The 22,532-nt window shown below is 42.3% G+C and overlaps 1 pseudogene; it reads left to right on the top strand.

Annotated features, from left to right (window-relative positions):
- Window positions 1-767: 767 nt before the first annotated feature.
- LOC137760700 (eukaryotic translation initiation factor 3 subunit J-like) lies at window positions 768-22,223 on the top strand (annotated as a pseudogene).
- Window positions 22,224-22,532: the final 309 nt, after the last annotated feature.

The raw sequence follows: 22,532 nt of genomic DNA, 5'->3' as shown, positions 1-22,532 counted from the left end.
AGCTCTAATCTCTTCCCAACCAACTCTGGTTCTGCTATAAACCTCCAGAAAAAAGTCTAAAACTCCAGGAGCCCAACACTGCATTTACCACCTCAGGTTTTATGCTCTTAGTCACAGACCTAAAAGATTAAGATCTGGAGCAAGGAGACACACAGGGTCCCAGTATCCCTCCTGGCCTAGCAAGATCTCCTTCTATAGATAATAAATAATAATGATAATAATAATAAATATATATATTCTTTTATGTCCAGCATTGTTAAAGTGCTTTACATGTATCATCTCACCGAATGCTCACAAGGACACTATGCAGTGGACACTTCTTAAACAAGAAGAAATAAAAGCACGAAGAAAAAAATACTTTGCCCGCAGTCAGGAAGGATTCAACCCAGGAACCCCTACTACAGAGCCCAGAAAGTGGGACCCCTCGAGAGGCCATGCAGTTGTAGTCTAGTTGAGGGACTCAGAAATCAGACCTAAGAAAGCAAAAATAGTCACTGTAATAAGGACTGCATTAGAGAGAGCCCCAAAATGGAAGGGCATGGGCCTTTCCTTTGGGGAAGGTTTGACCTTCCCAAAAGGAATCAGGAAGGAGAGATGAGGGCAGAAGAGGTGGGGGAAGGGTCGGTGCCATAGATCAAGATGCTCCAATCTGTCGATCCACATTCGAATCTAAGAACAGATTCCAGAACCAAAGAAGCCAAAGGAGTCCAAGTGTAAGGAGGAAGGAACAATTGAGACTATCTGGGGGGCGGAGCTGGAACTGGGGGATGCTTGGGAAGGAGGAGAGACCCAGGCACCGAGGAATTGAAAGAAGCAGCTGTGAGAAAGGTGAGAGAGGGCCGTGGAGGTGGACAGTGGAGCCAGCCGAGAATAAGCCCAACTGGGCCAGGGAGAGGCAGAGCATGAGACATGAGGAATGGGAGCCAGGTGAGCCTGGGGTGGATGGCGGCACCTTTATTTATACTCCTGCCCCCCAAAGAGCACAGACGACCTCATTCATAATTCCTCCACCATGACAGTCTTCTTAAAGGCAATGGCTACGTCTAGTGTATCTCGAATCCTTCATGTACACTACATTTTTTCAAGATCCAAGCAGAGCAAAAAGTAAACTACACGGCGTATTTAAAATGAGTACAATCCCAGCTGGACATAGAGTTGTCCATCTAACAGTGTTTTACACATGCTAGTGACGAACCCTCGGTATCATTATGAACTGAATAGGATTGAGCCGAGTTGATTGGCGACTCACTTGCTGGAAGTTTCAGGCATAAGGTAGAGATATTGGTGAGTGAGCAGATTTTTCTCTACTTCTAAAATCACCCCCGGCTTAGACAATGACAGTGACACTCTCTGAGAAAGCAGGCTTTCAAGCTGAGGGGACATCTTCCCTTTGGGTTCTCTCATTCACAAAACCATTCTCAGGAAAAAGCAGGAAGAGCCTGGATGGTAAGGAGAGATGAACAGACGCTGGAGGAGGGCCGCCTCCCTGCTCATCACATGGGGAGAATTACTGAGGGAAGGGTTGCCTAATAGAGAAACTTGTGGGGAATGAGGGAACCCCCAAAACAAAAACCACCATTCTACTGTTCTGCTTAATGCTAGCTCTACCCATATGCATCTGTTTTCATTTGAAACAAATGAAAAACCTCCCTTTTCTCTTGTTGACATCAAAGCCAGTGACTGGGCCTTGACTTGTTGTCATGGCTGCTATCATTAATAATACTTACGACCATGATCACAGTACCATCTACTCGAGGTGCTGTGGAGAGAGAAGCATAGGCAGCAGACAATAGGAACCAGATCCTGTGGGATGCAAGGAATATTCGCACTATCCCAGCCTCACACCGGATTTCAGGCAGAGCCCCAGTGAGGTGATACTGGAACTTGGCCACTTTGGGAGCATTGAAACAGCCAGCTAGGGTAGGACTAGTGGTTACTGCTCCAAGGCTTGCTTCACGTCTATTTTCAGTTTTTCCAGTGTGAATGCAATGTCAGACCCATCTAATTCCTTGCCTCTTTGCTTTTTTCCATCACTCTGCCTGAATCTGAGTGACAAACAATGGTCTCACCTGTTTCAAAAATACATAGACTTGTAAGGATGTAACTGACCCAAACACACCATACAAATTAGCCCACGTCCTGGAGGACCTCCAAAAACAAAACGAAAACTCAGAAGGAGGACTTAAATGAAAAATAATCAATGCTGCCTCTCCTTTCTTTATAGGAACAGGGGATGGGGTGGGGAGGATTTCTGATAGCAGAGAGCTGCCTTGTGCATGTTGGCTCTGCTTGAAACACCCAGAAGAATGGAATTGGGTTATACTTAGCTCAGAGTGGAACAAAATGACAACAGCATTGCAAATGTTTAAACTTATAAAAATAGACATCAGGCTTTACTTATTCCCTCCCCCCACCGGGTTTGGCACATACTTGGCACTCAAATATTGGTGGAATGAATAAAGATTATATGCAAAATTGTACTAGAATGCAATGTTTTCTGTATTTTCCCTGCCCTTGGCTGACTGTGTCCTCTTCTCTTTCCTACCCACCCTCGCGCTTTAAGCTCCCCTGACAGTAAGTTGCCTGTTACTCCACAAAGCCACCGGGCATCTGCTCACTCAATACCTTTCTCCATTGTCCATCTGAAAACTCCACGCATCTTTGCAAACTTTGCTCTGGTACCATGGAGGCTAGGAAGGCTGATGGGGAGTTTCTCTCCTTCTGCCTGGTCTGTATCTTCTCCACGCTTCCATTACACTTAGCACAGTGTCTTGCCAAGTATCTGTCCACATTTCAGCTGTCTTCACTGACCACACTGAGTTCCATCTGGCAAGGGTTGAGATTTCAGTGATTAGCACAGTGATGGGCATGTAATCTGTTCTTGAAGGAAGTTTGATGAATGAATAAGTAATCTTCAATGGATTTAAATCAAAGTGGGTGGTAGGGTGAGGCTTTCCATGATGCAAACTATGTCCAAACTCCACTAATCAGTTGCACAAATAGTCACACTTGATAGTAAAGAAAGTAAAGAGAAAACAACCACAAACCTATTCTCACCCTTAAAAAAAAAAAACTGGAGACACAAGAACTACTCATGATGAAATATTAGCAGTGATTCAGTTTCATACATGCAGGAAGGGGAAAGCATGCTGATTTGAGATTTAGCAGCTTAAGGTACACCCATTTCTCAGGGCACTATACCTTGTACTGTTTTTCACTGGAGGACAGGTCCCTATTGAATTCTGGGAGGCTATTGGCATAAAAATTATTTCACTGAACCGTGACTCCATATAATAGCCTTGAAATCATCACTGCATCTTCAACAAAAACAACATTTATCTACTTTGCACTCAAGGCTCTTGTTATTAGAATCTACACAATAGAGTCTATCCAGAATTTGGTGCTGTCCTTAAAAATGAATATGCATTGTCTTTAGAGACAGCGAAAATAAATTCCACTTTTTCTTGTACTTCCAGTAGCTCAAAATTATACCGAGTGTTCAGTTATATTAATATCTTATCCTTAATTACTAACTTTAATAACAATTTCCTTTTTCCACGTATTTTCTGACCATTTCCTAATATTTATTTTAGCTACCCTATATACACATGTGTATGCATGTGTATTTGTATTGTAGCTATCTTAAATCTATTTAACATATAGGCAGATTATAAATCATATATTAGATAAAAAGAAATACAGAAGAGTAATTGTCAACTGGGAACAAAGTTCCAACTCAGGGGATCTTATAAGACTGAGGACCCACACAAATTTAATCTATTGGTTTGAACCATATGAAATTGCCAACATTCTATAATTTTGACCTACACAAATGGCTATGTTTTTTAGACTAATTCCTGCTGCCCAGGTTAATTTCAAAAATTTGGGGATTTCCAGTACTTCCCTGTTTTGCGGACTATGACCTACTTTTCACTCTGCCACAGTGGTTTTCAAGCTCAGCTAAATATTGGAATCATTTCTGGAGCTTTTAAATATCTTGACCCTGGACCTTCCCCCAAACCAATTAAACCAATCTCTCTCTCTCTCTCTCTGTCTCTCTCTCTCTCTCTGTCTCTCTCTCTCTCTCTCTCTCTCTCTATATATATATATATATATATATATATATAGGATTGGACACAGGTATCAATATTTTTTAAAGCTGTCCATGAGATTCTACTATACTACTGTAACTGAGAGCCACTGTTCTATAGAAACTACTCTTTATGTGTCAAACACACTGCCATCTAAGGATCTGGGAATACATCCTGCTCAGCTCTGCCAAGATCATCCAATTATGAAGAGGACCCCAGAGACACCCTTATAGACCCAGCTGTCCTTATAGAATGAAAGATTGACCTACAACCTGATTCTCTCGTTTAGACTCCCAAGCCTGTTGTCACAAGGTTACCTAGGGATAAACTAAGAATGCCATGCCCTACCTCTCCACCCCCTTTGGCATTATCAGATCACAACTTTTCCCTTTACTAATTGGCCAAACACAAAAATAGTCTATTACAAGACAAAATCTCTAAGAACTCTCTCCACCTCTGGTTAGGAAACACTGTATGCTGATGAAGCCTCTTCTTCCACAAAACACTCATTTTTCCAAAGCAGAAAGGAACCTGTTCTCATTCCAGTTTCCCCAACTCTGCTCTCATGGTGATGGCTTAGCCTACAAAACTATCTGTAAACAGGTATCTCTTCGGATTCTAAATGTTCAGCAATGGTTTGCCTTGCCTTCAGAGACCTCGACATTATCACCTTGGCTCAGCACCCTTAAAAGCCAGTGATGTAAGCCAGATGCTGAGAGCTCCAGGCTGAGTCTGACATCATCCCCTTGTCAGGGATTCTGCCATCACCCACCAGTGACCGCTGCTGTGTGTGCCAAAGTTAAAGGTGGGCACTTAGCACATTTATTACATACGGGGCTTATTAGATGACTGGGCTCTGTTGTGATAAATTGGCTGTGTGCTTCATTTGGACTCTCAATGCTCTGCAGGTTTTTCTAATTTAGTTTTGCCATGGCTCAGCCAAGATGGGATTCAGAGGAAGAAGAAGAAGGGAAGGGGGAAAAAAAAGAAAAAAGCTTGTGTTGTATATCAAATCCTTGCTTCGCCTCTCACTGGCTCTGAAATGAAGGGTTTTTTAAGCTGCCTACCTCAACAGCATCCACAGAGCTGCCTTCCTCAGGGAGGTTTGTTTTTCTTAAAGTGCCCCGGCTCTTTCATGATGACTCCACCATTCATTATGAATACTTGCTGCTTTGGTCCAAAGCTGTCACTTTTTTTTTTTCTTTTTTCCCTTCCTTTTAAGTTTGGATTTAAATGTGCACACATGACACTCACACGTACCTCCTCAGTACCACCAGTAAACCGCAGGCTGGTGGGAGGGAGGGAGGTGGAAAAAGGAGGTGGGAGAAGGCTATTGGCTGTATCCTGTATGAATTACTCTGTACCTGCAGCCTTTGAGGGGCTTCAGATCTCTCTCCCTCCAAGCGAACACCAGGGCATTGAAGGCTGCTTTGAAACGTGGCAGTCTTTGAGTGCATATGTGCATGCCGGTGCGATGAAACACAAAAATCTGTTTCCCTATCAGAGTGACTGACATTTCTTTCCTCCTTAATGCAGGCCTTGATCTTTTCCCGACTGAGTTTTCTGATTCCCTCCAGCTTGCCTTATCAGTAGGTGAACCCTCATCAGAGGACACAGAAATCAGCTGGTCCTTGATGCCAGGTCTGGCATAGCCTATTAGGGCCACTGACCACATCTCAAGGGCAACACCTGGGGTGCAGATGCCAGCTCAGTGGCCCTGAATGAAGAAATCCCAAGATGCCAACTGCCTCTAAAGTGTACCCCTTGCTTCTTCTACCTTTCTGTAATGTCACGGAGGTAATTTACTGCAGAGATAGCTCTTCTAGACCCCCACCAACCCTATTCCATATCATCTCCCTGATTTGATTCCAACTGCTCTTTTAATCAAGATGAGATTTCATAGAGTAGCAGCATAGTTTAACAGAGAAGCTCTGGACTTCTGAGTCAGACAAAGCTGGGTATCCCCAGCTGTACTCCTTATTTGTATTTGTGGGAGTTATTTAACCTTTCCATCCCTCAATGTCCCCATCACTAAAGTAGGTAGAATGACTGTGCCCACCTCACAGGATTGTAGAGTCATACACGTAAAGCTCGTGGAACGGGACCTGGCTCATAAGAGCTCAATAATTGTGCACCATTATGATTATGATGACTTCTTAGTCATTTTGAAAGTATCAAAGCACATGCCAGCCCTTCTTGCATCCCTCATCTCCTTTTCTTTGAGAAGACATTCCAGGTCCTACTTCAACAAGGGAAGGGCTGAGACAGCGGCAGCCCAGTGGTAGCAGCCAAGGAAGGGAAAGAAGAGGAGGGGGAGAAGGACTGGACAGAACAGGAGAAGCTGAGCACCACTGCCACTGCCTCTAGCATGACAGGGACCCAAGGACTCAGGATATATGGCTCCTATTACTCAAGTCTCTCCATTCTGAGCTGGACACTTTTTCTACGTTCTAACATTCCTGAAATTAAGATATATTTTCAGTTATTATGTATATTTAATACCAAAGCCTTTTTTTCTCATAAGGAAAATACTCTTTGGATACTACCTCCTAGAATTGGTGACATCTTTAGAATCCAGACAATTTCAGAAGGGAGGATGGCTTGTCAGCCCTACTCTGTGCACCAAGTACCAGTCTGGTGTAGAATAGTCAAGAGGACAGCTGGCCATTGTCATCTAGGCCCTAGTATTTAAGTATTATTCTGTTAGGAAATGAAGGGAAAGGGTCCAGGCCTGCTGATGTTCCTGGAAACCTCCCTAGGAACCTAATGGCATTATGAGAATTTCTCATTTAGATCTGACCCTGGCCATGATTCAAAATCACAATGTGATAATGACTACACCAATATCTAACCTACTTTCAGAGAGTGAACCCCACATGTAAAGGCCCATGCTGTGAGTCTCAGAGCCCTGAAGAATAAGTACTCTTCTTGTGTATTCTTTCCTCAGTATTTAGTAGTTGGTTGCCTCAAACATTGACATTTACTGAGTGCCCACCACATGCCAAGTACTGTTAGGTGCTTGGGATACAAAGGTGAAAATGCCCTCAAGTAATTTATAAGCTGAACAAGGAGACAGATAAGAAAATTGTGCTTCTTAATTGTATCATAAAGCCGGGTGTTACATTCTCTTTAAACCTCACAATTCTGCATATTGGGATTTCTTATTCACAATTTACAGATGAGGAACTGATAATTGAAGTGGTTAAGAGACTTGCTCAAGGCCAAATAAAACCTTTAAGGGATAAAATTAATATTTAAACCTTATTTAATACTGCAACCTGCCTCCCACCTCAGCATTCCTGATCCTTTTACCCTGCTCTGCTTTTTGTTTTTTGCTTGTCTGCTTGTTTTCTCCATGTCTCTTATCATTCTCTAATGTATTTTATTGTTTACGTATTATTTTAGTGGGTTTCTTAAATTTTCTGTTTCAGTCTACTGGAATGTAAATGCCGTGATGATTCTGTTTTGTTCATTGACTGCACATAATAAGTGTTTAATAAATAGTTGTTGAATAAATTAGTTATTAGATGGTTCTGAAGGCTTAACTCTTTCTTTTGATCCTATTGTAATGTGAGTCAGTTCATAATAAAGAGTATTCATAAGCTTAAATAAAATGCTATGGGAGCTCAGAGAAAGAGTTCAAAATATTGACTAAACCTGGGTGCAGAAATCTGGAAAAGTGTTAAAACAGCGTTTATCAAAGTATGGCCCACTGGTGAGTTGTTTCAGAATTATACCAGGGCACCCTAAAAATGCAGGTTCCTGGATCCTACCACAGATGTACCGCATTACATTTTCTAAGCCTAGGAATGTGTATTTTAATGCACTTCCCAGGTGGTTGGTATGTACCTCCAAAGTTTGAGAATCAGTGAAGGGTTAGAGATGGAGACAAAACTTGGAAAAGAGGTGGAGGAAGGGCAACAGCAGTAGTAAATGCTTTTATAGAAGAATTGAGGACCAGGCGAGTTTAGTCACTTGTCCCAAATCACAAAGCCAGTTAAGTCAGAATTGGGGATCAGGGCTCTTTCTAGTACATTATTGACTTTGGGGATCATCTTTTACTTCTTTACATCCCTACAATGTAATACTTTATCAATAGTCACTCAAGAAATATGTATTGAACAAACTGATAGCTTATACTCTGGAAGTAGCTTGAGTAATTGCTCTAACCTTCACAACTCTTGGCAGTGGGGACTCTTCATTTATATGAATCTCCCAGTCCATCCCTCACATCCCAGGCTTTAAAACCCAGGGCCTTGAGTAGGCCAAAAGCAGACAGACTGCAACTACTCTGCTTGTGTCAGCATCTCTCCCCTGTCCGGCATGAAGGGAGTTAGTGGCGGGTCGGGGGAAACCTCAGAGTGGGAAGTAGGTAGGGAAAAAGTGGTTGAGAGAGAAGCATTCCAGTCTGGCTGGACCACTCTGTACTTTTAAAGTGTGTCGCAGTTCTCAACCATCTCAAGGTTGACAACACATACACATACTCTAACAAAGGGTTTCCATGCAGCAGCCTCTTCAAGGTTAGCCTGGCCTTCTGCCACATCCCTGCACATCATCTCCAATTCCAGGGAACCCATCAGTCCTTTGCCAACCAAGGGCTTCATTCGAACAACCACAGGAAAAACAGGAAGATTGTCATTAAGTTTTATTTTTTACCACAAGTTTCCAGGGGATAAAAATGAGAAAAAAGAAAAACACACTCTGAAAACATCCCGTGTCCCATCACATCCCATTTTTACAGTATAGTTGTAGGCTGTGTGATCCGCAGCCAGAAATAAAACAGACTAGAAGAGTCAGCCATCTGTCTGGAAGTGCACACAGTCCCAGATGGCGCTTCCTTTCTGGCTTTCTGGTAACAATCTCCTCTGTCTAACGAAATGAGGCAGAAATTGCCCAGTGAGTTAGTGGGGGTGATGAACTCCCCGCCCTCCCAGCACTGGCATTAGGATGTGAAATCCCCCAGCAATGCTCAATTTATCTGTACCTATTATCTTGCCCTTGCTATTGTCATGCAGCAGACTTGTTCCTCCATGTTTTCAAAATGTGTGTGTGTGTGTGTGTGAATTTTTCAAGGGCAGGAACTGTTTCCTCCCTTTCTCATGCCCCCAGTCCTAGGCCACCCAAAAGGCAATATGCATTTTGTACCCTGCACTTAGTGGTGATTGGTGATAAGCACTTGCTGACCGACTGTCTTACTAAGAGTCCAAGTACCTTGCTGGAGGAGGGGACAGGATTCCTCATAAGCCCCGGTCACCACAATGTGCCTTTGCTCCCTATCAGCTGCCCAGGGTCAGTTCTTTGATGTCAATTCTACATTTACCCAAGTACATACAATTTTTAAGTTAGGAACTAGGAGTAGAAGAGAGGGCAAGAGATGGCTAATCAATATGATGTTATTTAAGGACCCCTGGATGGGCCTTCAGAAGACTGTCTTAACTTTCCTACTCACTAGTAGTGAGACCACTGGCAAGTGAGATATTTCATCTTGAGGAACCTGAGATTTCTCATTTTACAGAATAAATTCTGAGCTTTTTAGACATGAGAACTTTAGAATGTATCTAAATCATCACTGTCTTTACTCCATTGTCTAACACTGTGGTTCTCAAACAGGAGCTGCATCAGAATCACCTGGAGGGCTTGTTAAAACACAGATTGCTGGTCACCCCCCACCGCAGAGTTTCTAATTCAGTGGGTCTGGTGTAAAGTCCAAGACTTTGTTCTAACAAATTTTCAAGTAATTCTAATGCTGCAGGTCCTGGAAGCACACTCTGAGAACCTTGGGTTAACATATGCCATACACACAGCAAGAATTCAGGAAATGTTTGTTTATGTGAATGAATGCATAAGTGAATCTGCAAAATGACTTGAGAAATACGTAATTTTTGACATGAATCTAGGAACTGCAAACAATGTGACCACCTCCTTTGAATTTTGTAGTCATTGATTTGTGACTATTTATAGGGTTCAACAGGACCCATCAATATACAAACAAGAAACTAGTACTCCTTCAGGCCAGAAGCCTCTCCAGTTTACAAAACTTCAGCCAGCTGAGAAGACAACCAAAAAGTTTGCATGGGAAGATAAGCCTAATAGTGTTTGGAGTGAAGTAACAGTTTTCTTAATAGTAAGGATATTTTAATCCCAGGAAGACAGAAAGATAAGAAAATTAAAGAAAGTCAAATACATATTATTAATATATTTCTTTTATGAATTTGTATATATATATGTGTGCCTTTTTCTTAAAGATTAAAAACACTCATGTATAACAGGAAAACAGGAAACTTCAGTTTCATCTTTTGGCTTATAACAATTGTTTAGCAATCACAGGGGCCAACCGCACCTACCCTTAACTTGTTAAATAAATGAACTGGTTTTACTTCTAACTATAGGCTAATGTTGTTAAGCCAATGAGGAACTTATTAATCAAGCGTTGCTTGACTAAGGGGATATATAATTAGGTAAACTAAAATTTGGGATGGAGTTTCATCTGAAATGAAAAACTTCCTGTGAACTTTCCAGAATCTAAAATAAGAACATAAGACTTGAAGGAAAAGACTAGTGTGCTCACATTTTTCAACCCTACCACCTAAACCTTTCCTATGAACTACTCACTAGAAGCTTATTCTGCACTCCTTTGCAAGAACTGATTTAAAAGAGAGGGAGCCAAATTCACAATTATAATAGAGATTTTTAACACTCTTCTCTCAATAATTGATAAAATATGTAGACCCAAAACGCCATTGCTTATGTCAAAATTCTGTGACATCAAATAACATTTAGTAAAGGGCCCACATCTCTGTCCATTGGCTCCAGACATGTTCCCATACACCCTGGGAATCTCATCTTTTTATGGAACCCCAAGGCTTGTTGGAATCATGGCTATAACTTCCAGGAGATGGGATGGACCCTCAGACGTGAACCACTTCTCCTACAGTGAGGATTTAGGTGAGTTAATCTGGAGCTGGAGGAGAGGCAGTTCAGTTTGAAGCTTTGCTTTTCTAATAGCAACTGACATTAAACACCACAGCGGGGGACCCTCAAGGCTCTGCCTCAAGTTCACAGATGCCCTTCCCCTAATGGAGAAGGTTCCGGTTAGAGAAAACAATAATTGAACAGAATATCTTCATGGGTATGAAAATTATAGTCACTTATTTCCCTCCTCCTCCTTCAGTGGAGAGGAACCTAGACCTACTCGTCCTGTGATTAAAGAATGGCGAGGTGGTGGGAGTGTGTGTGTGTGATAAACTGGGAGATTGGGATTGACATATATACACTAATATGTATAAAATGGATAACCAGTAAGAACCTGCTGAATAAAAAAATAAATAAAATTAAATTTAGAAAAAAAAAAGAGGGCTTCCATTAACCATTTCCATACTTTCATCCTGGTGAGTATAGGGATCATTTCTCCTTTTCTCCATTCTTTTTTTCTACCCACTCCATCCATAGATTGGCACTTTTTTCATTCTTATAAAATCTTATCATTTACTAAAGAAAATCCAATTATTTTTGTGATACATTCACAAACCTGTCCTACTAAGATAACCTCATCTAGCCACCCTCTTCTACCTACCAAACCATGCAGTGTGCAAAGCAAAACTACCCTCAGCCCTCGGTGCACTTGTATTTGCCAGTCCTCTCCACCTAACAAGCCTCTCTTCATTCTCTAGACCTTTGTCATTTTACTTCCTCCATGAAGTGTCTGGGACGGTCTCTTTCTGGCTCCCGTGGCCTCCTGGACATGCCCCCTCTGTTGCTATAATCGCCCTGTATTACAGCCATAGATCAGTACCCTGAAGGCAGAAACAGTGCCTTACAGTGGAGATTAGGCGTGTCTTCAAGATTGCTGAATAACCACACTAACAAGAGCAGAACAAAACCCTTAATTTACCTGTGTAGGGTCTTAGCTGGGCTGCTATGTCCACCGAGCTATACCCCAAGCTCCCTGTGGCTCACAGGTCACTATATAATCTGTGGCAGCCACATGAAGGGAGAGAGGGTGATTCATTGCAGAAGCGTAATGTAAGCTCTTAGGATCTTGGAATCCTAACCATGGATGACTTTATCTTTGTCACTGGATGACTCCTCGGGTGTCACTCAAAAGGTAAAATCTATCCCATTTACATGAGGTGTAAATGTGTTTTCACACTTCTGCCTGGTGAAGTACTTTCTGTAATGCTGATGGTTAATTACCTGACAATGAATCTCCTCTCCTGAGAGGAGGAAGAGGAACAGTGCTTCCAGTGGTGGAAGGACAGAGGAGACCATTTGGATCACACTCTGTCACAGAGCAAGCTGAACAGACATGTGCTATTCCTTGGGAAATGTTTTCTCCAGAGCTACCCAGTCCTGTCCCCACCCCCTCCCATACCTTCACTTCTTACTCATTTTCTCCCTCTGTTCCCACTGTCAAATCACAAAGAACACCAAGTAACCTCCTGGGTTCTTAGGCAATTTCATTGTACTTGGTAATGTATGATTTATAAACATAAATAAAATAAATAGGATTCTGAGGGAATAAATTCTAAGTGGAATATCAATAAATCTCCCTCCAATGATGTCTCCATGGTTTTCTCCTTCTTCCCTTCTCCCCACCTCCTTTCGCAGACTGGGAGAGTGGTCCATTCTTTCCATCAGAAGAAATTAGGGGGAGGGAAAGGCAAGTAGGGAGAAGGGGGAGAGGTTGTATGAGAAGCACAAGGCTGCATTGAAATGTAAATTCCTTCAAATTATTAAACACCAGAGAGCAGCTCTTACCAGTCCTTTGTTCCTCAGAGTCAGAATGTGTAATCTAGAAGAATAAATATCCAGCCAGATATCAGTCACACAAAGAAACCTGGGCCATACATATTCAGAGCCCCAAGTCCCAGGGACACCCCTCTTCCTTATCAGGAAGGTTCTGGTCACAGCCACCAATCACTGGTCTAAACACCTCTAAATGGGGGTCAGGATTACAGTCATTTTCTGCCTGCTCCACCTCCCACCCCTCACCCCTATCAGCTGTCTGGAAGCCTAGACCTCCTTGTAAAGGCTTTAAACACAGGACCATCTCGTTTGTTCCTTCTTTCAGGCTAGCACTGAAGATGCATTGGCTGGGGCTTTCTTTTTCAGTGGAGGATACTTTCTCAACGTTTTTGCCCAGAGTTGCACTCCTCACAGCTTGAGATAAATGACTCTGTAGTCTAATTTACATTTTTAATTCCCTCTTAGCTTCAGGAACCCACAGATCTTCCAAGTAGCAGAGCAGACTATTATCAGTCCTCTCTTCACCTTCTTCCCATTTTCAAACAAGACATTCAGCTCTAAACCCAGAAGGGTGGTCATGGCACATTTTACAGGCGTAGGCAGTCAGCGGCAGCACAAATGCTGCCTCTGTAGCTTAGACCCCTCGACCTGGTCTCTGTCTCTCTCTCTCAGGCATCTGCTTCTTTTGGATTGTGGTCAGACTCGGGGGCATTTATTCTTTGCCCTCCTTCCACTGCTCTTCCTCCCCATCATATGCCTACACATACTAGGCACTCAGAAAATTGCCTGGCAGATTTTGTAAACCCGTATGATAGATTAAGAGAGCTGCATGTGTGTGTGTGTGTGTGTGTGTGTGTGTGTGTGTGTGTGTGTGTGTGTGTGGCAGAGGCAACCAGCAAGGGTAGCAGCCATTGGGAAGGAATTACATCTGTTTCCACGATCAGTGAATACTGCCTTTTCTTAAGTCTTGACCTTTCCTTCAAAATGGGGTTTGCCAGAGTGATGGCTATTGTGAAAGCATAGTCATTTGATCTTTACCTGTCAACCAGAAGTCTGTGCTTTCCTAAGAAATAACACATTTCTTTGTTATCACCTAGTACTTGGTCATGTGTGTCACTTTTGTTGCAACACTGATCGCAGTCTGACTTAATTCTTGTAGGGTTTCTGGTTCTCCTCCTATATTATAACCTCCTTAAGAACATGGCTCATACAGGAGTCATTTTGTTATGCAAAAGTCCTAAGTGTGGTCTTCAAACAGGGAAGAACTCAATAAATGCTTGCTGATTGGAGTTCAAATGAGTCACCCCCTCATTCATCTTATCACCAGGTATCCTTTATCAAAAATTCTTATTCTTTCCCAGGGACCCAGGGATCTTCAGGCTCTGGGATGGGTTTCTGCTTCAACAAGAGGCCTTGCTGTACTGGCACTCAGAATGTTCTATTGCCCAAGTCTCCCTTCTGTTCCTGACTATCCTTTCATCTACCTTCCTTCCTTCTCCCTTGGGGTTTATGTCTCTCAGAACTCTGCCAAATGTAAACCCCACTGTGACATTAGATATATTGCAGAGTTCAGCCTTATCTTTCCTGCTTGCTTTTCTACCGGCTACTTTGCTACACGAATGATCCTGAGCATGAGACCTGCCATTGGTACAGGTGCCAAGAGGCCTGGCTGGCCAAGACCCTCTTCAGTTTCAGACTGTGATATAGATTTATAATAAGAAATATGTATTTGGTTTTCATCCTCATTTCTGGCACAAAGCTCCTAAAACGCCTGCAGTCTCCTAAATGTTGAGAGCTAAAGGTGTCTTTTGTTATGTTAACGAGGTGACGTTTGGACTGCGCCTGAGGATGCAGCCTCATCACCAGTGGAGCAAAACTTGTGATTAGAGCTTTGGAACTTTCAAACCCATTCCATCCACCCCACCCACACCCCAACCTCTGAGGAGGGGAGAGGGGCTGGACATTAAGTTCTATCACCACTGGCCAATGATTTCATCCATTGTGCCTACATAATGAAGCCACTATAAAAACCCTTTGTAATAAATTGGTAATTTAGTGAGTAAACAAGTCTCCTGAGTTCCGTGAGTCACTCTAGCAAATTAATCGAACCCAAGGAAGGGGTCATGGGAACCTCTGATTTATAGCCAGTCCATCAGAAGTACAGGTAAAAACATGGGCTCGCAGTTGGCAGCCTGAGTTGGAAGGGGTCGTTGGAACGTCCAATTTGGATGCAGACATGCTTGACATGGAGCCCTATGTGGATGGTGGGGGCCGGCAGTACCCTGGTGGGGACAGCTTGGAAGGCAGGTGTATGGCTATCAAGAATAAACGGGGTGACAGTGACGATGGGAAAGGAAAGAAAAAGAAATAAAACCAGAAATAAACTTTTCAGAAAAGAAAAAAGAGGAAAAAATCAAAAAGAAAGGACAGCAACAGGAAAAAATAAAAAGAGTTCAGAAGAACCTAAAGCTCTAACACCAGAGAACAATTAAAAGATAAACCGGGGCTATGCTAAACAAATGACAGGAAGAGTCAGACCTCAAATTAGCCAAAGAAACATTTGGTGTTAATAAATAGAGCTTATAGAATCCATGCTCTGAGTCCATTTTCAAGAGATGACTTCAATTGTTTTGAAAAGTTACTAAAAGATAAAATTACACAATATGAAAAGCCACTATATCATGCAGGTTTGGGGAATCCTTAGATAGAGAGGTGTGTTTTTCTTTGGAAATTGATGACTTGACAAAGATGACCAATTCATTGACTGTACCTTGCAATGACAAACAGAGGCAAGAGGAGGAGAAAGAAGCAAAATGTGGTTCCTGGAGCTGGATTCAAGCCAGCCTGGCGAGTACCATGATGATGTGACGGAAGATGCGTACAGGGCTCCGAAGCCCTCACATGACGTTTTCATCTTCTCCTGGTGTCTTCTTGTGTTTTGCGCAATCCCTTCAATGTGTAACACAACTTCCTTTCCTCTCAGTTCTGCCAAATGCTGCATTCAGAAGGGCAGTATGGTACAGTACCATTTGTGCTGACTATTTAACCCTTTGACAAGTAGGGGCCAGTGTGAGAATGAGGAAGTTGGATCTTGCTGCCAAGGAGTTAAAACCTGGAAGTTCAGTTGTTTCTAAATCCCAGTTTAAAAATAAATCCTAACGTAGTTGTCATTGTCGCTATCTGATTCCATAGCAGGAACATCACTAAATTGGAAACAAAGGTTGCAATATGACCAAAGAATGTGTGGTATTTACTACCACCGTTCTGCCTTAACCATGCCTCCTTGAACTTCTTCATAACTTGTGAAGAAAAGCAGTTTTCAGAAAGGTCATGTGGTGTGCACCTAGTATTAAAATTGAGCTTGAGGACGTAAAAAAATCACATTGTGAAGAAGACAGCTTATTTCAGAGTGAAGATGCTGCTGCTGAAAAAACACAGGTTTGATGCTTAAAAATTAAATAACAAAAATCCTCCGACTTCGAAGCTAAAGAAGGTGAAGCATTACTGTATTACCAGTTGCGGAATCTTTTGAGTGTCACTAGGTCTTGACTGTCTCATTTGTATTTATCAGAATATTTCTACTGATGGAGCACTTCAGCTGGAGGAGAGAAACTCTGTATCTCTTTTTTTGCCTGATTGAAGTGTCTGGAAAACAGCATCTCCTTTGTTCTGCTAGGCTGTGATGGGATTACTTTACTCAGTTTGGGCATTTCCTTTCCCGTATAAAATGAGCTCAGTGAACTGTACCCATTAACTAGAGTCTGGTGAATTATGTTAACAATTATGACATCTGCAATGCTTTATAAAGTAACTATCTTAATGAAATCACTATTGTGAAGACTTACAAAGAACTCTTTGAAACAAAAAGTTTAAAATATATATGTTTGATCTTTTTTTTCTAAAAACTAGATACGTGGTAATGAAACCAAAGGGATTTGTGGTTTTGAATATCATATGAGCCGTCTATCACTTGTGAAGTTATTTAAGTGTAGATAGTCAAATAAAGTCGATTCCCTCATGCCAATCTTCACATAGTGTCACATAACAACAACAATGACGACGATAATAATAATAATAAAAGGACCTTGAAAAGCAATGGTTTTAAGATTCTTAAAGAAGCCCCAAAGGGACAATTCCACTATGTGCTTCTGGACCAGCATCCTGAAGATTCTCTTCACTCACTTTTCTCTTCTTGGCATCCAGCAGGGCTGTTATCTAGGGCAACTTATTCTGCTACTGTTACCCACCCTCTAATTTTTCTCTTAAATTTCCCCCCAAACTTCCTCACACTATTCCAGCCCTCCCTTACTAATTCTATTTTCTTCCCTCTTCCTTTTCTCTGATTTAGTGTTTTATAAGGTAAAGAATTTTAACCTCCAGGCTTTTAAAGATTCTTCCTTTGACCCACTGTCCTGATTAGCACAATAGATCTTAGACTGTAAATATAAGTTAATATGGACTCTGTTATAAAAGGCTGTGAATACAAAAGCAGCCCGCACATTATCCACATCACCAGCTGGATACTGATTTTTCATTTGAGTTCTTCAGTACGTAGTTTATTTTTTACTATAAGCACTCAGTTCCTCCTATTCCTCTGTCTCCTGACAATTCTCAAGGGTCTCGGTTGTTTTTGTGTCTTCATTTCATATCCTTCCTTTACAAACTTGAGGCAGCCTAGTAACTGATAAGTTCTGCCTTTGCATCAGCTGTTAGTTGTCCAAAGAGCTGACCTGGAAGTATCCAATGCACTCTGTATCCTTGTCATGGCAATTTCGTTCATTAAAAGACAACTTAAGAGGAAAACTGGAGCACAAGTGAGGATAAAGAATGTATGTGTTCCCAATGAAAAGAACACAATTGATGCACAATTGCCCTGTGACTTAACGGATATTTTCCCTGTGGGCTCCAACATCCTCTCAAAATTGGCCTCCAATCCTCATTCCATAGAGTGGTGAGATGCAGATGGTTTCCTTCTGTTCACAGTAATGGAATGTTAGTGGCGGAGCAGAAGAAGAGTGGAGTGAGGTATCTTTGCCCAGAAGTTTGGGGTCCTTTATTAATTCCCACTCCAGGGCAGGGGGATTTGGAGGCAAATGAAGGGAAGGGAGGACGAGTTGGAAGGGAGGGGATGTGGGTGTGAGAAGATCATTACCGTAAGGACAGCCACCCAGTCTCCCAGGAGCAAAGAAGAGGAGGACACAGCCCAGGTCCCATAGGACAGCCCATTGCCTGAGACAAGGTCTGTTGTCTTCTCCAGGTGGTGGCCTAACCACATGCTTTGCTGGGGCAGTGCCGGGAATCATGAAATGGGACCTAAGGTCTCTGCTGGGAAAACCTAACCTAGCTCTAGCTAGAAAGAGCTGATGCAGTCACCTTCTCAGTTTATAGGTCTTGTTTGTCTTCCTGCCACGTTACAGATAGACTTGTGGCTCCCTGTGCTCTGTGTGGTTCCCCTCACCCCGTACAGAGCTGCCTTTCCTCACCCCCCCCCCCACCACATCCATTTAGCAACTTAAGCATCTGGGACCTGCAGAGACACTGGTAGTAGAAGGGTCAGACTGGTTCATTCATACAGAATTTTGAAAGACCTCTGAGATGAAAAATGGAAATAGAAGCCAAGAGAAAGTACATGGCATATGATCTCTGAACTTTTAAGTCCAATAGCTCCAAATTCAAAACACATTTCCCCCACTTATGAGTCCCCAGTTTAACTATTTTGAAATGTACTTTCTCATGTATACAATAAAGCAAATAATGTGCTCCAAGCAAGACCTATTAGCCCCCTCACTCCTTTTCCCCTCTTACCTCTGGTAGCAAGTTATACCCTTAGAGATAGTAATATTAGCAGAAGAAAGTTTTGTTCTTGGCTTTTGGTTTTGGTTTTACAACTACTCCATGCTGAGGACTTGCAAGTCCCAAGCTCAATCCTACAGAGGACAGAAGAATCTAAAGGTTTAAACTCCCCATTGTCACCCTTCTGGATGATGTGAGAAATGATGGCGCCATAGTTCTGACCACAAGGCGCTCAGCCAGAATGAGGCTGCGACCTGGTAAGGAGGGGAAAGGAGGGCGATCAAAATCTGAAGAGGATTTTAGGGTAGGGAAAAAGAGGGAAGGAAAACCGAGAGAAGGCAATGAATGTTTTTTTTTTTGTTTTTTTGTTTTTCTCGGCTGCATTGGGTCTTCATTGCTGCGTGCGGGCTTTCTCTAGTTGTGGCGAGTGGGGGCTACTCTTCGTTGCAATGCACGGGGTTCTCATTGCAGTGGCTTCTCTTGTTTCAGAGCACAGGCTCTAGGCTCGTGGGCTTCAGTAGTAGCGGCACGTGGGCTCAGTAGTTATGGCTCATGGGCTCTAGCGTGCAGGATCAGTAGTTGTGGCGCACGGGCTTAGTTGCTCCGCGGCATGTGGGATCTTCCTGGTCCAGGGATCAAATCCCTGTCCTCTGCATTGGCAGGCGGATTATTAACCACTGAGCCACCAGGGAAGTCCCGGCAGTGAATGTTGTAAGGCAAATGGAGGGGCTCCTAATATCTGTCACATATTTTTCCAAGAGGAAAAATTGTCAATATGTATTTATGGGTATATTATATACATATGTATACACACATATATATATATATATATACACATATATATATAGTGTATGAGAGAAAGGGCACTCAGCAAAACATAGTAACTAAATGAATGGCTACTGTTGTTTCATCATTATTACTGCAATGACAGTTCACATGTACAAGGGCCAAGTGTTCTTGGAGATGGTCTAGTCCATATTGCCACATTGGTTTTATCATTGACTTTCCCCCCACCCTCCCTGACTTCCCTCCCTCATAGTTAATCTGCACTAGAGATTGTATGATCTACATCTCATATATTCTGAACCTGAAACAAGACAGGAAGCTTTATACCTCTGCCTCTGGGACTTTTCTTATGTAAAACGATTTTTCTTGCAATGTCCTACCTGAGGCACCAATATTGCATTTTTCAGTCCAGACAGATAGTTAACTCTTATTAATGCTCTGCCTACCTTTCAGTTTGGGGTTTCCATGATTGAAACACAGTCAAACCCACAGTGAGTCCTCAGGCCATCAAACTGTCAACAACGCCTCCACAAGAGCTGGGAACATAGAAAATATTGTGCCAATGCTGGTATGTATAGAGGAGGGCCCGCCTTTATTAGTAACATCTGGTGCAGTTTGTTAGAACACTCTGGCCATGTGGCCATGTGAGTACTACTCTGATAAATGAAGGCCAGCGTGGATGTGGGCACACACGGGGGCTCACCACTCCCCACAGAAACCATTCCAGCCTTCCATCCAGTAGCTTTCCTTATAAGTTTGTCTTTTTTCTCTAATTTCAGCAACATGTCTTTCTAGGTTTGGAGCTGCCTATTTCCCTGCAAAACCTACATTTTGGCAAAACCCCAAGGCCTTGAAAGGTAAGGGATTTCAGGATTCTGCTTCTCTCCTATGAGCATTGTTCTCCATCCCACCCTCATTTTCTTGTCTCACACACCCAAATGCCCACAGACCTTGGACCTGCCCCCTTCCACTACTTCCTCACGGGGATTAGCTGACAGCAAGAAAGAAACAGACAGCAGGATCTGTATTGTCTCTTTCCATCACACTGCTAACCAGAGTGCCAAGCAAGATACCCCACAAACCCTCAAAATTTAAAATAATGTACAAATGAGTAACATTCGCTCTAATGTCTGAATGTGTTAATCATCTTCTCTTAAGAAAACAAATTGCTCCCCACTAGTTCCCAAATCCCATACACTGGCTAAACTGTATCATTTGGAGATTGAAGATGGGCCCCCAGCATTGGGCATAGTATTGAGAGAAGAGCAGACAAGGAAAAAGTGAAACACCAAGCCTTGAAAAAAGAATTCTTTATATTACTTTGTATTCCTTTATATTCTTTCTATATACTCTATAATACTTTATATTACTTTAGAAACTGCTGATTCTTTTTTGTAATTGTCCTTAATTCCTCTCTCGCAACCCATTGTCAACTTTTCAAGATCACCCTCCCTTCACTAGCATGGCCACTCACAGCCCTAGAGAAAAACACGAGTCTTAAAAGATTGCAGCCACTGGTTAATATTATTGATTTGCTTACAGAACAACAGCAAATATTTATTGAGCACCGTCTTTGTGGCAGACACTGATTCTAGGAAAGGATTCAGCAGTGAAAAAAAAGCAGACAACAATTTCACTCTTATGAGATTTAGTCTCTAGTGATGAGCAAACAGACAGGAAATATTGACTATATAAAATATGTAGTAAGGAACTTCCCTGGTGGCGCAGTGGTTAAGAATCTGCCTGCCACGTAGAGAATAGACTTGAGGACACGGGGAGGGGGAAGGATAAGCTGGAATGAAGTGAGAGAGTGGCATGGACATATACACACTACCAAATGTAAAATAGATAGCTAGTGGGAAACAGCTGCATAGCAGAGGGAGATCAGCTCGGTGCTTTGTGTCTACCTAGAGGGGTGGGATAGGGAGGGTGGGAGGGAGGGAGATGCAAGAGGGAGGAGATATGGGGATATATGTATATGTATAGCTGATTCATTTGGTTATAAAGCAGAAACTAACACACCATTGTAAAGCAATTATACTCCAATAAAGATGTTAAACAAACAAACAAAAAAGAATCCGCCTGCCAATGCAGGGGACACAGATTCAAGCCCTCATCTGGGAAGATCCCACATGTCACGGAGTAACTAAGCTCATATGCCACAACTACTGATCCTGAATGCTGCAACTCCTGAAGCCCGTGTGCCTAGAGCCCATGATCCGCAACAAGAGAAACCACCACAATGGGAAGCCTGCGCACTGCAACAAAGAGTAACCCTCGCTCACTGCAACCAGAGAAAGCCCACGTGCAGCAACGAAGACCCAACACAGCCAAAAATAAATAAATAAATATACTTTTAAAAAAGAGAGACAAAGACAGCCATTTAAAAAAAAAGAAAAAAATATATATATAGCATGTCAGATGGTGATATATGTTAGTGGAGAGAAAGGAAAAGGGAACGAGGAGTGAGAAATGCTTTTAAATAGGTTGGTTAGAAATAGTGTCCTTGATAAGACGACTTTTGAAAAGAGACTTGACAGAAGTGAACGTGTGAACCACAGGGAAACCCAGTGGAGGAACATTCCATGCAGAGGGAACAGCAAGTACAAAAACCCTGAGGCAGGACTGTGCTGGCCCTCTGGAGGAACCATAAAAAGGCCAGTGTGGCTGACCATTTGGTAGGCTATTATAAGAACTTTAGCTTTTATTCTGAGATGGAAAGCCATTGCCAGAGGAGTTATATGATCTTAGTTGTGCTTTTAAAAGGATTCTCCTAGAGGGAAAGCAAAAAAAAAAAAAAAATTGTAACCTGATAATAGCCAAGTGTTAATGTTATAGAGTTATTACAGTGTTATTATCTAAGAACTAGGATCTTGACTCACAATTTTCACTATCAGTTAAGGGTTAATATACTGCTTGATTTTGTACATTCATCTCATAGCTTACTTTTGCTATATAAAACATAAAAATTAAACTATGAAAATAGAAATAAAAGGATTCTCCTGGTGGTTTGCTTGAGACTAGAGTATGGGGGGTGGGGGAGAAGAGCGAAGGCAGTGAGGTGATGCCATAGATGATGGCCACCTTAAACCAGAAGTGTAGAGATAAAGGTGATGA

The sequence above is a fragment of the Eschrichtius robustus genome, chromosome 3, assembly GCF_028021215.1.
Source record: "Eschrichtius robustus isolate mEscRob2 chromosome 3, mEscRob2.pri, whole genome shotgun sequence".
NCBI lineage: Eukaryota > Metazoa > Chordata > Mammalia > Artiodactyla > Eschrichtiidae > Eschrichtius > Eschrichtius robustus.
The sequence above is the reverse complement of the archived record's forward strand: the minus strand, read 5'-3'. Positions and strand labels throughout refer to the sequence as shown.